At 33.3% G+C, this 14987-nt stretch overlaps 1 protein-coding gene across 1 annotated transcript in view; it reads right to left on the bottom strand.

Annotated features, from left to right (window-relative positions):
- Positions 1 to 14747, bottom strand: part of LOC117119051 (cell adhesion molecule-related/down-regulated by oncogenes-like) — a 78433-nt gene extending 63686 nt beyond the window's left edge. Inside the window, exons 1-2 of the mRNA XM_033263861.1 lie at positions 14647 to 14747; positions 5967 to 6077 (exon numbers count right to left, since the gene is read on the bottom strand). The gene's annotated coding sequence lies outside the window, so the exon portion shown is untranslated. The remainder of the gene's footprint in view (positions 1 to 5966; positions 6078 to 14646) is intronic.
- Positions 14748 to 14987: the final 240 nt, after the last annotated feature.

Raw genomic sequence — 14987 nt, 5'->3', positions numbered from 1 at the left:
CTAGGCCACCGTCGCAGTGTTTGTTTTGATTTCGCGCTTGGATGAAGTTTGGCAAAGTCGGTCACCAATGACGTCATTGAGTGACCTCTTTGTTTCTAAGGTCTTTCAAAATTGACACTTCAAACTCATTTTTTTCGTACAAAATCAATTTTTTTCGTAATTTATGACCAACACTTGTGTTTATAATATATTTATAAATATAAACATGCTGTAGTTTATAAAAATTGTCAGAATAGGTGGCAGAGGCACTTTAACATATATATAAAACTAAAGGTAGTATTATTTAACCGTTAATATACCTATTCGTTCATAAAGCATTTTTGTGATGATTAGTGAGGTTGCACTACAACCCTAACATTGAGCTTAGGCAAATTTTAGTTTTAGCCGGCAAAATAAATACTTTGAAAATTAAAACCATAAATATATACAATCTTGTATATTATTATTGATCAGTGGCATATCTATACCCCACCTAATAAGCATGCCCTCTCGGTCCCTTCCCAGTGGAATGCACAGTTGTTAAATATCACCTCATCTCCTCTTTTTGCGAGCTACTGGTAGCATCTTTCACTTTAAATCATCAATCTCCCACTTGATCTTCGCAATCCCCATCAGCTCCCCAACCCCACCTCTATGATAATGATAGTGTTGCTGTTGGTTTGCTTCAAATTTTTATAGTTTTAAAAGCAGTATCCTACTAATGTCAATGTCCAGTCAATGTCTGCCAAATGTCTTGAAAAAGACGGCTATTTATACCAGCACCCCTTGCCCATTTAAAGATTGAAAGATACGCTACGGACAAACCATACTATGCAATAATACTGTTAACTATTGTTTTCAAAGAAAAAAATGCACAAATAGTCTTGGTTTTGGGCACGCGTGGCTAAATTTTCCATTTTACTACTGAAATATAGAAACATGATTATTCAGAAATATTTTATTTAGTTGAGAACCAGTGGCGGCTCTAGGATATATTTTCTGGGAGGGGCTAAGGTGTCCAACAGGGGACTTGAGCTCGTAGGCCCAAGCTGGGGGAAAGGGTCAAGAGGGAGTTCCCCCACCCAAATGAGATTTTTTTAAGAATAGCAACCTCTGGATGTCTGGAAATGGCACTCTCAGACTGTGACAGACGTATTGGCTCGGTGCGGGCCTATTTTTATGTTTTATGGTCTTACTGCCCGACAAGCTGTGTCCGACGGGGTGGGGGGGCCTTAAGCCCCATCCCCGCTGGCACCACCATTCTCTAGAACCTGCAAAAATTCATGTATGCTTAAAACCCTGACCATTTACAGTGACACCTGCTGTTTAATATTAATAAGAAACAGAAATTGTATATAAAAAAGACAGCTTTGAAAAAAAAAGATTTGTCTAGGTTCATTTAAAAATAAATACACTTTCAGAATCAGCAGGTGAGACCACCAAATATGCCACCAATGACTCTGATAGAATTTGACAGGAGATGCTGTCAATATCTCCTGACCCTGGGAATTGGTTAAATTGGGGGCCCAGGATGATGCAAGAATGTTCTAAATCTGGTTGAGTATTTAATGTGATAAATCAGTTGTACTGTATCTCACAGGGCCATTCATGGTTCAGTAGCTAAGTTATCACAAGTCTATAGCCTGGGTACAATGTACTGTGTAAGTCAATGGTGACGTCATCACTTTAATTTGCACTGAATTTTCTTATCTCCAACTGATCACTATTGTATTTCGATATAGTGCTTCCGATTTTTTGCGTTTTGTGTGCAAAAAGATATGAACGCACACAGCGGACTAAACAAATCTAGGTCTACGGCACTGGTTAACGCAAATGAAACCAAAACTATCCTAGACTAGGCCTAGAAAGTCATAATGCTTATGAGATAAGGTTAACTGACTTATAAAAGATTCGAATGAAAAAATAGGCAATGCTGAAATAATTCATAATAATAAGGTTTACAATATATTTCAATCTATTAAACAAATGTTTACCAGGAGGTTAGACCTACTTATAACCCCTAATGTAGTTACATTGACCACAATCAATTTATTCATCTTCTTCGTAGTATCGCGACGAGCTGTGCGAAGAGTGTCAGTGCGCGATTTATTAACTTTGGTACTACTAACAAATCATTCTAATATGTGCATCTAATGCACACGCACAGTGATCCCTGAAAAGGTGGTGGGCGTCACAACGGACTTATAATGCAATTATAGTAAAGTAATTTCATACATTATAGGAAATAGAAGCCTTAGGAGCCATTATTTCCTTCAAATACTGTCTTCAGCCTGACAGGCTTCAGGCAATTTTTTCAGGAAATAATGGCTCCTTCGGCTTCTATCTCCTATAGTGTAAACTCAAAACATGACTGTAATTGTGGCAAAGACAAAGCCAAACCAGTCACTCGTCACAAATCCTGTTTCAGAGATATTGGCCAAAACATGCTGAAATGTCAATATTTTGGAAATCTCTTTTATTGCGCTAAACTAACCTTTAAAATATCTATAAAGTACATCATTTAATTTTCTACATTCTACATACATCCTTCGGGGGAACACTGTCAAGTTACTGCATGACTGTTTTTATATTTTCAATAAAACCAATCTCTTCTAATTTAAAGTACATTTCCCCTGAATATGTGATAATTCGTTATCATGCATACACCTGTGCTAAATGCATTACAAATTTATGAACATGCATGTGATTCTGCAAAATGCATAGTTTCAATTGAAATCACTTTGAAATCGTGACCGTCCCGCACGATGCAAGACGGTTGGTAAATATGGCTTAACAGCATTTAGATTAATAATACTGTACTTTCATGTAGCAGACACAAAAATGATCAACCAGAGTATCTTTCGTTGGTACAACATTATAAACAAACACAGTGCAAGAAACAAGAATCTGTATGGCTTCCTTGTATTTCTATGATAAAAACACATTGTACTATTTTCAATAGGCTACAGTAAGTATGGCTGTTCTACATAGTATGCCCCTTGATATCAAGGGGTATTCATAAATTTAAAAAAAAAATGATATGCTCGATCAGGAATCAATTTATACAAACTAGTTTCTCCTTTGTCATTTGTTAGCCGATAGGCCCACAGCGATAAGGCCTAGAAAACATGAAACTTGCCTAATATAAAATGTGTCTACAAAAAGCGCACTGTAATTTGTAAACAATTTTTTTCTGAATTTGTTCAATCCTTTTATTTATTCTCTTCATTTTTAAGAGAGCATAAACACTCTATATTTAAAAGAGAATAAATTAATAATTGTAATTTCTAGATAATTTTTAAAAATTTTTCATAAAAATATACAATATTGAAATCACTCCCCTAGCATAATTTTTTTTTTTATGAAAACAATGGAAAAATGGATGACTCAAATATAAAACCAATGACTAGCATACAGTTTATAAAATGACCTCTGCTGACCAGAACAAATGGCAATTCAAAACCATCACACAAAAAGGCAATGACCAGGTGAAAACCCATAAAAAGTAACCCCAGAAAAAAAAAAAAAAATTGGCAGGTATTTTGTGTAAAAATGATTTAACACACACACCTGATCTCATAAAACAAGCAACAACAGGTAAACTAAAAAAAAATGATTTAACCCAAACACCTGATCTCATAAAACAGAGCAAGGAAAGTGTATTCATCATTGATTCCATGAGGAACAGTGACGGGATCAGGACAAACTAAACACAAGGGTGTCATGATTTCTCACAATGGCTTTACACTTCTCACCCAAAACAAAATTAAAACAATAACCAAAACATATGGGATATTAGTTTGTTATCAAATCCAGTCACAGCATCATTGCAAAGTGTTAAAGGTCTCAAGAAAATCTTTGTTTATAATTTTTACCCAAACTTGGCAAGTCTACACAATTCATAGTACAGATTTTTTTTGTGTGATTGTATTTAAAGTCATTGAACTAGTTGGGTGAAAAACACCTATGCAGAAACTGTATTTCTCAAGGTCACTTAATAAAACATGAAGAAAATAATTATACTTTACTTTTTAATAACAAACATGAAATATAGAGGGCGTGCTAACCTCAAAACTGGTCTTATGCTATAATGTAGCTATGCTCTTTATATGAATACACAAGTAATTTCAGTAAGGGCTGCTAGGCTACAGGGCAGTAGCCATCTGGCTACCAGTCCTGGAACATAGTTAGCCCTTTGAAGAGTCAACTGCCCACACAAAATTACTACCAAATGACTGCCAAGTTGATTACCTTCCTACCCACCAATAGTGTATGTATAGGTAAAGCATACAAACAAGTTTGCAGCTCTTCCTTGCTGAATAAAATCAGTGTTTACTAGATTTATTTAATAAATAGCCAAGTGGAGTACACTTGAATAACAGGCACTATTGACTCACAAACCATATGGCAAGGCAATTGACTGAGCCAAAGTACCTACTCCCAAACTGGGTAATAAAAAATTGAAGACTTTTTTAACTTTTTAGTGTGTTGATCCCAAAACATAAATTACCTCTTTGGCAAGGGTTTTCATTTTACAATAGATTACAAATCTTTCTTTATTCTGGAATGCTCATTTCAATACAATTGCTAGTCTCCCAGATTTAGTAAAAATATAATTAATAAATTTACAAAAGAATGAGAAAATGAAAGAAATGATAAAAGAGGTTAAAAAAAAAATTGAAATACAATGCACAAATAAAATTAAAAGGTTTAAAAAATCAACTTAATTAAATAGTTTGGAAATGTTTACAAACATCAACTGGAAGGTCATTCCAGAGTAATGATGTTTGGTATCGCATGAATATTTTTATACGTTGGAATTATTAATGTATTTGTGGATTGACTTAAGTATTTCATTATTTTGGGGGGGGGGGTGAGTCCATATTGACTCCAACAAGGGGTCTTATCCTTGGATCCTCATCGAACACCGTAAGCGCCACCTTGGTTCGGACTACAGTATGTAAGGCTTCTTGGACCCCTTGTTTACATATTTCTGATTTTTTTTATTATACTGGGGATTTGGTTGGCAATATCAGAGATTTCTTTTCAGCATAACAGAAAGTCAGGAGTATGAAGTTTACACAAAATCTGGAGAACAGAGCCAGTGTGATAAATGTGATTATTGATAACTTATATGCTGAGAAAGTTCACTATGAAATGAACATGCATTTTGAAAAAAAAAAAAAAAAAAGGAACCACAAACCATCTTTTATTTGAGGCCTAACATTATGTAAATTATAGGGCCTAAAAAGGGCTTAAAAGAAGTGAGGACTATAATTTTTTTTTTTTCGGTACTAATTTGTACCAAAAACAGTAGTTTCTTTTCACTTTACATCCAGATATGTTATCATGAAACCAAATATAATTACTGTGAAGTGAGGAAGATTGATAACTATTTTTCCTGAATGTAACAAACAAAATATGCCTAGAATTTCACAGAACAATGGCAGCAAAGTTCTCAACAACAGATTTGATGGATGTAGAGGGACTCCAGAATGCCGACCATCATCCCCAGAGAGTGATAAAGACTAAAAACTCATAATTACACAGAGGGAAATTTATGGGTTTCTGCCCCAACACCTCTCACTGTGAATTAATTGGTGAATTAGAAATTAGACTCCAAGACTGACAGACAGTCTAGACATCTGGATTTGAGACTATAAATCCAATAATAACCCTTGAACTTTGGATCATTTATTTAATTACATTAAAAGGAAGTACAATAGAGAGGGTTCAAAGGTTATGTGTATCTGAATGTAAGATTTGTTGAAATCTATCCACCATCAAAATATTGCTGTTGTAAAAAAAATATCCTATATTGCAAAGAGTTTAATAAAAATAGCCAATCATTTATTAATACAAATATTTAATTTCAATTATGAATATACTTAATTTACATATTTATAAATATTTAAATTTTGATAATAAAAAAAATAAGGACTAAACATTTTTAATGTTTTTACACTTTGGAATCATATAAATCATACCTGCTGAATACCTTTGTACTGTTGTTTCATCCCAGAATTCCTTGCAATAATCACAAACAGGCTGTTGATTCAATAAATATTTAAGCTTAGGCCTTGACTGCAAATTTTGACCTGAAAATATACAAAAATAAAATTGTATTATCTTCAAGAAATACTGTAAAAAAAATTAAAGTACAGTAGAACCTCGTTTTTACGTACCCCAGTTATACGAACCCTCTGTTTTACGTACGCCTCGTATGGACGATGATGTCATCAAAAACCCCGAAAATATTAAAAACAAACGGCCCTTTTGAGAGCAACCATAAGTAAAAAAATATAACAATAAACTATAACAATAAACAAACCATAATGCAACGTATTTTCATTAAACAGCAACGTTGATTGAGTCTAATACCGGGTTNNNACTATAACAAATAATATGAGACACGACCCATTGTCTATATTAGAACACTTCTCATTGAGTAACAAAGTCGTAATTTTTCATTTTTGTCGTGTCTATAGTGTGGTGAATTATGGTTTAGGTTTTTTTTAATAAAGTTTCAAAAATTTCTATTTATGTGGAAAATGTAGTTGATTACCAAAGGTTACAATTTTTATTTTGAAGACTGCATGGTCTAGGATGTGTACATTTTTTTATGGGGAAAGTTTCCAAGGGCGGGTTTTCTAGGGGCGAGTTGACTGCCAAAGAGTGTTGCCAAAGTGCGAGCCAGCGTGTTATTTGATCACAAGTGCGAGACATATCACAAGTGTTAGCCATGACGTCACGACAATAGATAGAGATGTTAACCAGTTGTTCGAGGTATCGGCTGAGATTTGTGGAGTACAATTCAAAAAACAACTATAGGTCTAATAATGACTTATTGTGATGTTAAATAGACAATGTTAGCTATCAAAGAGCGACGTTGTTTTTCATTGCGACCTTCGTCCCTTCAAGGCTAGGCCTAGGCCTGTACCAATACCATCCTAGCTAGTCTAGGCCTAGAGTAGGATAAGGCTAGCGCGACATGCGGACGTTGGTACGAGTAGGTTAGTCTACAAACGTCGCCTAAAGTAATTGATTTTACCCGGCAGAACGAAAGAAGGAAACTCCGCTTTTCAGTCGTCTTAGCCACTCGTTTTTTGACAAACAATGACCTTTCAGAGGTCAAATTGCTGTCAAGAATATGAATTGGCTACTTCGCAGCAAAAAGCGTGACCGATACAGCTGAAATAGGTAGTTAATATTAGTAGCAGGCATAAAATTGTCTCTTTACAAGCCCACTATACAACCTGGTCAAAGATCTTACAATATTGTAACAAGCTCTGCGATTCTATGAGTAACAAGTAGAAGAGTCAATGTTCAGTAAAAAGCAATAGAAAGTAATTGTAATTGAGAGAGGGGTCCTAGTAGTTACTATGGTTGTTGTTCCAGAATTTGCATGCAGAAATCGCGGAGAATGCTATCTTGTAATGTTAAGATATTTGAACCTTGTTAATTATTATAGAGAACAGGCTTAAAACCATTCACCCGCAAAGTTGTACAGTATAACAAAAAGTGAATTTTTTGTAATATTTTTAAATATGCTTAGATAGTACTATTTATTTGTTAAATTATTATTTTAAAGTTATTAAATTAATTTCCTTTTTTTTTGTTGTCATATTTTGACTTCCTATGGAGGTGGAGGTGCATGGTTTTCCCTTAAACGGATACTGGTGCTTTATAAATTTTCATTATTATTTTATATTAAAAAACCCAGAAACAGGTATACATGCAGGCCCAGAAATACTCAAACGGCAAATCTGACAGAATAACTTAACAATAAAGAAAAAATCAATACCAAAACTGCTTTTAAAATCAACTAAATTTAAACACACTGAAGAACAAATTTTAGACATAGATGTTTATTCTTATCATCCTTTATTTTGATGGAATTCATTATTTCATCCCAGTAAATATTCAAATTTTTCGAGTTAGTAGTTTATTCTTAGAAACATAAGATTGGACCCCATGTGGATAATTGAACATTCCTCTTCCACTTCATCTTCCCAGCATGCCTTTCTAAATTCACTTGCTGCACCAGAGGGTCCAAGGCCTTTGGCCAATGCAATTAAAATCTGTGTTTCTAATACAAGTAGTGCCACAACTCATGATTTCTGTTACTTCACCAACAGTTCTTCAGATTTGATTTAACTATAATCTAATACCAAAGAAAATTAATACAATATTAAATAAATCTAATTTTTATATTACTCAAGTCAAATTTATTTTTTATTTATTTATTTTTTATTTTTTACACAATTGACGAGAAAGTGGTTTGAATGGGTATAATGTGTATGCTGTGTAAGATTAGCATGCGTCTCATGTAATATTCATGTAAGAAAAGAGACACCTCAAAGACCTACTCCTCAGATATCTAACAAAGATCTATGTAAATGCTTACAACATGCAGCTTACAGTAAAACCACTCTGTTACATTGCACATATCTTCACTGCCTATGTACAAAATGTACCAACTTTTAGCAATGTTTGTATCATATCACCATTTATTCACCAGTACAATAAAACAATAATAAATGTATGGCTGACTGGCCTAAAAGCAACGCAAAGTTACTGTATTCGCATGTAATACAAAGGTATCTCAATAGGCATACTGTATAGTGGGAAGCCTGTATAGCACTTAACATGCTTTCTATAATTAATATTTTATATTGTGTGGATTGGGTATTGCATGGAGGTCATTTGTATCATAAAAACTTTCATAAAACATAAATTTCAGTAATAAATTAATCTAATATGCAACCAATGATTACCGATGTGAAACCTGGGGATTAATAACAGCCAACCATACACAGAGCCAGTGTGGAGACATTACAATTACGTGTGAATTTCGATAAAAAGTTGAACGATTACATATTAGCACTAGTGGTCACATCACAAAACAAAGTGTTCATTGTGTGTCCCCTCTCAGCAATTAACTTCTTTGCAAAATACACATAATGCCCCCAGTATTCCCAAACTCTGTAAGGTGCGTCACTCATGGTGGAAAAAGCTTCCGGGCAGACACAATACGCAATGTTTGACGTCAACTGCAGGCCTGAGAAACGTAATATTTGTTTACAAAAACATTAAGGAACAATGCCATATTGAGCTCTTTAACTACACTACAGGCTTAGATAAGTGAACGATTTTTTAAAATAAATTTTATGTTCATAAACTTGCCAACAGCACATACACACACCCACGTAACTAAAGAAGGGGCCCAGGGGTGACCAATCTACTGATAGATCATTAAAATATTGTGAATAAAGAAGAATAAAGAAGAGGTAGAAACATAAATGGCAGAATGCACTATAAAGATTTATTTCTTTTATTTTAAAAATAATTTCAAATCACCAGCATGAACCTCAAAATTAATTTTAATGGGCCTAATGAAAATATTGAATCTTGTGTATACAATGTTAACAAAATACTTTTTACCCATTCATAATTTTCCTGAACTTATTTTCCTATTTGCATTTTTGTAATTTAAATTTGATTAGTTTACTTTGTTTGTTATTTATTATACTCATAATCTTCGTCCTCATTCTATCATATCAGTCACTCAAAGCTACATGGACGATATATTTATTGTAAAACTCAAACTTACACCATTGTTATATTTCATGTGGCCACTTATTTTTAGGAGGTGGAACATAATCTGGTTTTCATTTGGCCATATCCTAGCCACTCATTTACTGGTAGGAATGTATCCAGCACAACAACTGTTACTAATGACAAGGAACAAACCACTCAAAACAAGGGATGTTCATCATTAAAATTGATTCTGTTTTCACCAAAACATGTGTTAAATGCAGCTAGGGAAACGTTGATAGAAGTGGTGCTACAGTCCGAAGCAAAATCTTGGTCATAATCCTTTAGCAAAGGACTTGAAAACAATTCATATTATTAGAATATAAGACAGATTGGTTATAATATAAATTTAATTTTCTTTGATCTGACCCATATCTATAGACCTTAAAAGATGTTCACAGGGGGTTATTGGATATTCTGCCTATCCTGGCACTAACAATAACCTGACTAAGCTTAATATTTCTCAGGTTGAGATTTCAATATCATTTATTGTTACATTAATATTTAATAAGTCATCCAAGTATATTACTATAACTCCTTTCCTAATCTCACAAACAGTAGAACTCTGTAGTAACTTTCTCACCAGAGGATTATTTTACTTAATTGTCAAATTTGTTTGAGTCATTCAGCAAGTGATTGAATGTACTTATCAAAATTCTGTCAAAAAGCATATTTAAGTTACAAATGTGGCAAAGCCAAACCAGTCACTCGTCGCAAATCGTGTTTCAGAGATAATGGCCAAAACATGCTTGAATGTCAAAATTGTTGAAATCTATTTTATTGCACTAAACCAACCTTTATATCTATACATCATTCTATGCTGTTATTTTCCCCATTTTCAATGTTAAAACAACAATTTTTAACGATTTGGTGATGGTCTCTGCCTGAAATCATAAACTTTGAAGGCTGATTTCTCAAATATTGTTCTTTAAACAGCTCTATTACTAATGCTTGTAACTTCATAAGGAAACGTCGGATTTAAATGATTCTTTAACCATTTTATAGCTCTCATTTTACTGTTTAACCCTGTAGCAATAACTAAAAAATCAATTTTTGTGACCAGTGACTGGTTTGGCTTGTCTTTGCCACAAATGCTAAACCCATTTGAATACTGGTCATCACTCCACACATTATTACCACTCCATTCCTCATCTCATACAGCAGAATTCTGTAGTACATTCAACTGAAGATTGTTTTACTGAATTGTTAAATTTCATTCAGAAAATGATTGAATATGCTTGACGACTATTGAAATTCTGCCAAAAAGACATTTAAGTTGTTGCCAATGCTAAAACCATTCCAACACTGGCCATCACTCCGCAGGTGTGCAGGCAATCATTAAGCCAATAAAATGAGTAGTGTACAGTACCTCTTTCATCTTGTTCACACTAATTAGTAAGTCAGATTTCGGAACAAACATGTTTTTAAGTTTTCTCAACAGAGCCAACCTAAACATTTTTAAACTAGAGGTTTTTTCTTTATGGACAAAAGTTCAAAATATGTGCAAGGGAAAATGGGGTTAAAGGTATATACAGTAGACTGAAAATAGCCAAAATGAAGATATCAAACTGATATCAATCATCAATTTATTGTGTAATGTTTCTGGAGTAGAAGGCCTGGTACTGGTACTTGTAGCCGTCTGATTTCAGACATTCAGCGTATTGTTCCAAAATTGGAATAACAATCAAATCAAAAACATAAATAAGCTTTAACTACAAAATACCATACTGTAAAAAAACAATATTATATTAAAAATAATGATGAATCAGGGTACTGTATGTAATAATGCATTGTGCCTGTAATACTATGTAGACACTCAACATTTATAAATCAAGTTGTTTACCAGAAATCAATTCAATAATTTTAATAATAACCAGTAAGATATCAAACACTATAACAACACTCCAACAGTAACTTTGGTTTCACTCAATGCGTATTCAAACACCATGTTATAATCCACCCCTTTGCCTGCATTTTCCAGGTTCATCTTGCGTGAAATTTACATGTTTTTCAACAAAGACTTACGAGGCAATCTTCTGTACAAACAATTCCGAATAATGGGCTGGTAAAAAGCGTACAAATGTGATTATGGATGCAGTATAAAAACTTTACAGGAGGGAAAGAAACGAGTGGGATTAAAATTTAGGAAAGTGTTTTATGCTGCATTCAATGGTTAAACTAGAAAGATGAACTAAGAAAAAACTATAAATTTGGGAGTGCTAAGAATGATGTACTGTTTACTGCAGCAACACTTAGCATGGGGACCCAGTGACCAGGAAAAAAGAACTTCAGCGCTTCGTAACTGAAAAGGAAGGCGCTATACAAATAACAAGTAACGAGTAACAAGTACTATAAATTAGCACACTAGTGTATGTCTTAAAGAATTATGATTATATAAATAAGTACGGTACATTAGATTGAGACGTGTTTTTCTTACATAATTTTGTATATTTTTTTTAATCAATTGAACCCTTATTTGCATATTTCTTTTATGTTTAACCCCTTTATTTTAAGCCTAACATTCACTATAAAAAAAATCAATCACATTAATATTGAACTATTTATTGCAATATGACTTTCTTTATATGACCATCATGCGATCCGATCTCAAGTAGGGGGCCTAAGGCCGCACCCTATTACTTGTTTTTCTCACACTTTTTCTTCGTCACTAAAAATTTATATTTAACTTTTTCGCCTACAGTAGAGTATGCTTTTAGCTGAACTATTTAGCTAAGTATGGAAAAACAATTTTCCATATTTTTTCCACACACCTCTATAGATCATTCAAGAAAATATTGCTAAGGAGGAAAAAATCTTTTCTATCACAATCAATAAAAGAGTCAGTCATTTATTAATATTTTAATAACTGGCACAGTGATTTTCATTATTTATTGAAACCCAAATCCCGAGAAAAAAATTAAAATTAATTCACAATCAGGGAATTTTGATATGAAAAAAGCATGAACTCATCATCTTTATATACTTGATATAAATTTGATTAATAACATAAACAGTGCTCTAGTCAGTAACTAATAACATCCTACAAATTAAGGAAGTCCTCAGCAATTACCTAACAGTAGTTGGCTTCTGATTACCCAAGAATCTGATTTACAAGTGACCAATCGGAAACAATTGACGTTTCTGACATATGGTATTATCATTACGGTTTAAGCAATGGAAATGGAAAACTAGGTATGGATGGCGTCAACTTTCGACCCAACACATATCAATCTGATAAACATAAACTGGTACACATAAACGTGTTCGAACGCATGTAGGCCAAATCCACAATATATCAGTGATCATATAGGAAATGGGATACCTTTCACTGGTATAATCTTAAAAGAAACTAAAGGGTATGTATATACTGTACTGAACTTTTGATCATTATAAATGGATCTGATATTGATTATAATTAGGCCCTAATACTAAATTTATTTTAATTATGTCTGAGAGTATAAGCAATCAAAAAGAAAAGAGTTATACATTTTCATTAGTATTTAATACAATATTTACTACTCGTATTTTATTATAAATCCACGTTACTGGAAAGAACCTAATGCATGGTGTATTTATCATCCATGCATACTTGGTGATACAAATAAGTACTATGGTATGTCTTCACTGATGTTTTGAATACTTATTTGTGACATTTAATGAATAAATCAGGGGGGTAGGCTGGTTTCAGCCTGAGGTGAGAGGTGCAAAATGGCCCGAGGGCGCGAAAGTTGAGAAAATGCGGAAAAAAATTCCTTATTCCAAAGAAAACTTAATGGTCATTTTTAGTATTTTATCCCACTCAGAGGAACTAATTTTTTGTCATGGTGGAAGCGATGTGTCCGTAACACATTACCCCACCCCCCTCCATCAAAATTGTCTGCTATAATGTGAGGTGTGCACAATGCTAACAAATATTGTTTTTACTTAACCTACTATATACATTGAAAGCTAACAAAATTCAGCTTCAACAAAATTCTTCAATTAACACTTTTACAGATTAAAGTATTCAAAATTCAATAGAAAAAATGCAAACAAATAAAATTGGAAAGTAGCAAATTATTGGCACAATATTTGTAGAAAAAACCCTCACTTTTTAGAACTTACTGTAAGCCTTATTCAAATAACAAATTAGTTTTAAATTGAGCTTCCCTATATAATAATTGCTCTGTGGTTAAGTTTAATATTTATCCCAGACTGCAAAAATTAGGCCTAGAAATACGTCTGCACATTATGAAAAATAAGGGCCGATTTCTTTGCAGATTTTGCCGAAAATTAGGTGTTGATCTAATCTTAATATTACAACTAATGTATTATCATGGAGGAAATATTTCTTCCATGGTATAATGCAGTATTTAAGATTTTGCACACCTATTTTCCTTGTGATTTTCCGTGCAAATTTTATCTAGTTTTTTAAGTATCATTTGTTCAATTAAACTACATTACATTTGGTATTTACTACAGTATACTGCATGTTAATATCAAACAATCCTTCACTCCCCTACCTGTATTCAAATGAAAAGATATGGGATTTAAAACTTGTTGAAAGACACAATGTAAGTGTAACACGTTTATTATGGTACCACACAACTTTTAATGACTAGTAGTACATACGGGCATGATGGCCTAGCATAGCATAGCAAGCGTATGCAATTTTAATTCATCACTAGTAGTTCAATACCACTAAAGTTTGTGGTTGTTTAATAAGTATACCTCTCTAAAAATCAATCAACTTTGATTTATGAACTAATCGATACTTATTGTCTATGTTACAGTATCCGTTCCAGTCTAGCTGTATCATTAGTTTAGGTCTCAAAGTTACCAAGTTCCTAAACTACCAAGGCTAGGCTAGGCCAAGAGGACGAAGAAGGTCTACACCACCAACTCATCACAACAACAGCTAACTCTACCGCCGCACCTCATCAATCAGTGTTGGGACTGAAGAAGTTGAGAAGAAACTTATTTTGGTGATAACTGTCACTCGAAAAATGCTCATATTCCGTCGAAAACTACATCAAACCAATACCCTACAACTATAAATAAAAGTATTATTGTCTGCTAAAATATATTCACCTGCATTTATCGTCATCTAAAAAGACTTTACCTGGTTCTTTACCGACTTTCCTCCATAGTGTAAATTACTTTAGTTTCGCCATTGACCCCACTGATATTTTGATGAAACGACTACCAGAGGGCGATCTTTTATGTTCGCTCGCTCTTCTCTTAACCTTCTAAGTATTCACAATTAGTGTATGGTGGCTCAATAATGCCTTTTAGTACTTTTTATGAATACATACATACTATGTATATACATATGTATTGTTTCCCACAGCATTGTTGTTTTTCAGTATTTTGCCTTTTAATATATATATATATATATATATATATATATATATATATATATATATATATAT

Source organism: Anneissia japonica, unplaced genomic scaffold (assembly GCF_011630105.1).
Source record: "Anneissia japonica isolate Jap-2015-1 unplaced genomic scaffold, ASM1163010v1 scaffold1826_len1998817_cov189, whole genome shotgun sequence".
Classification (NCBI taxonomy): domain Eukaryota; kingdom Metazoa; phylum Echinodermata; class Crinoidea; order Comatulida; family Comatulidae; genus Anneissia; species Anneissia japonica.
The sequence above is the reverse complement of the archived record's forward strand: the minus strand, read 5'-3'. Positions and strand labels throughout refer to the sequence as shown.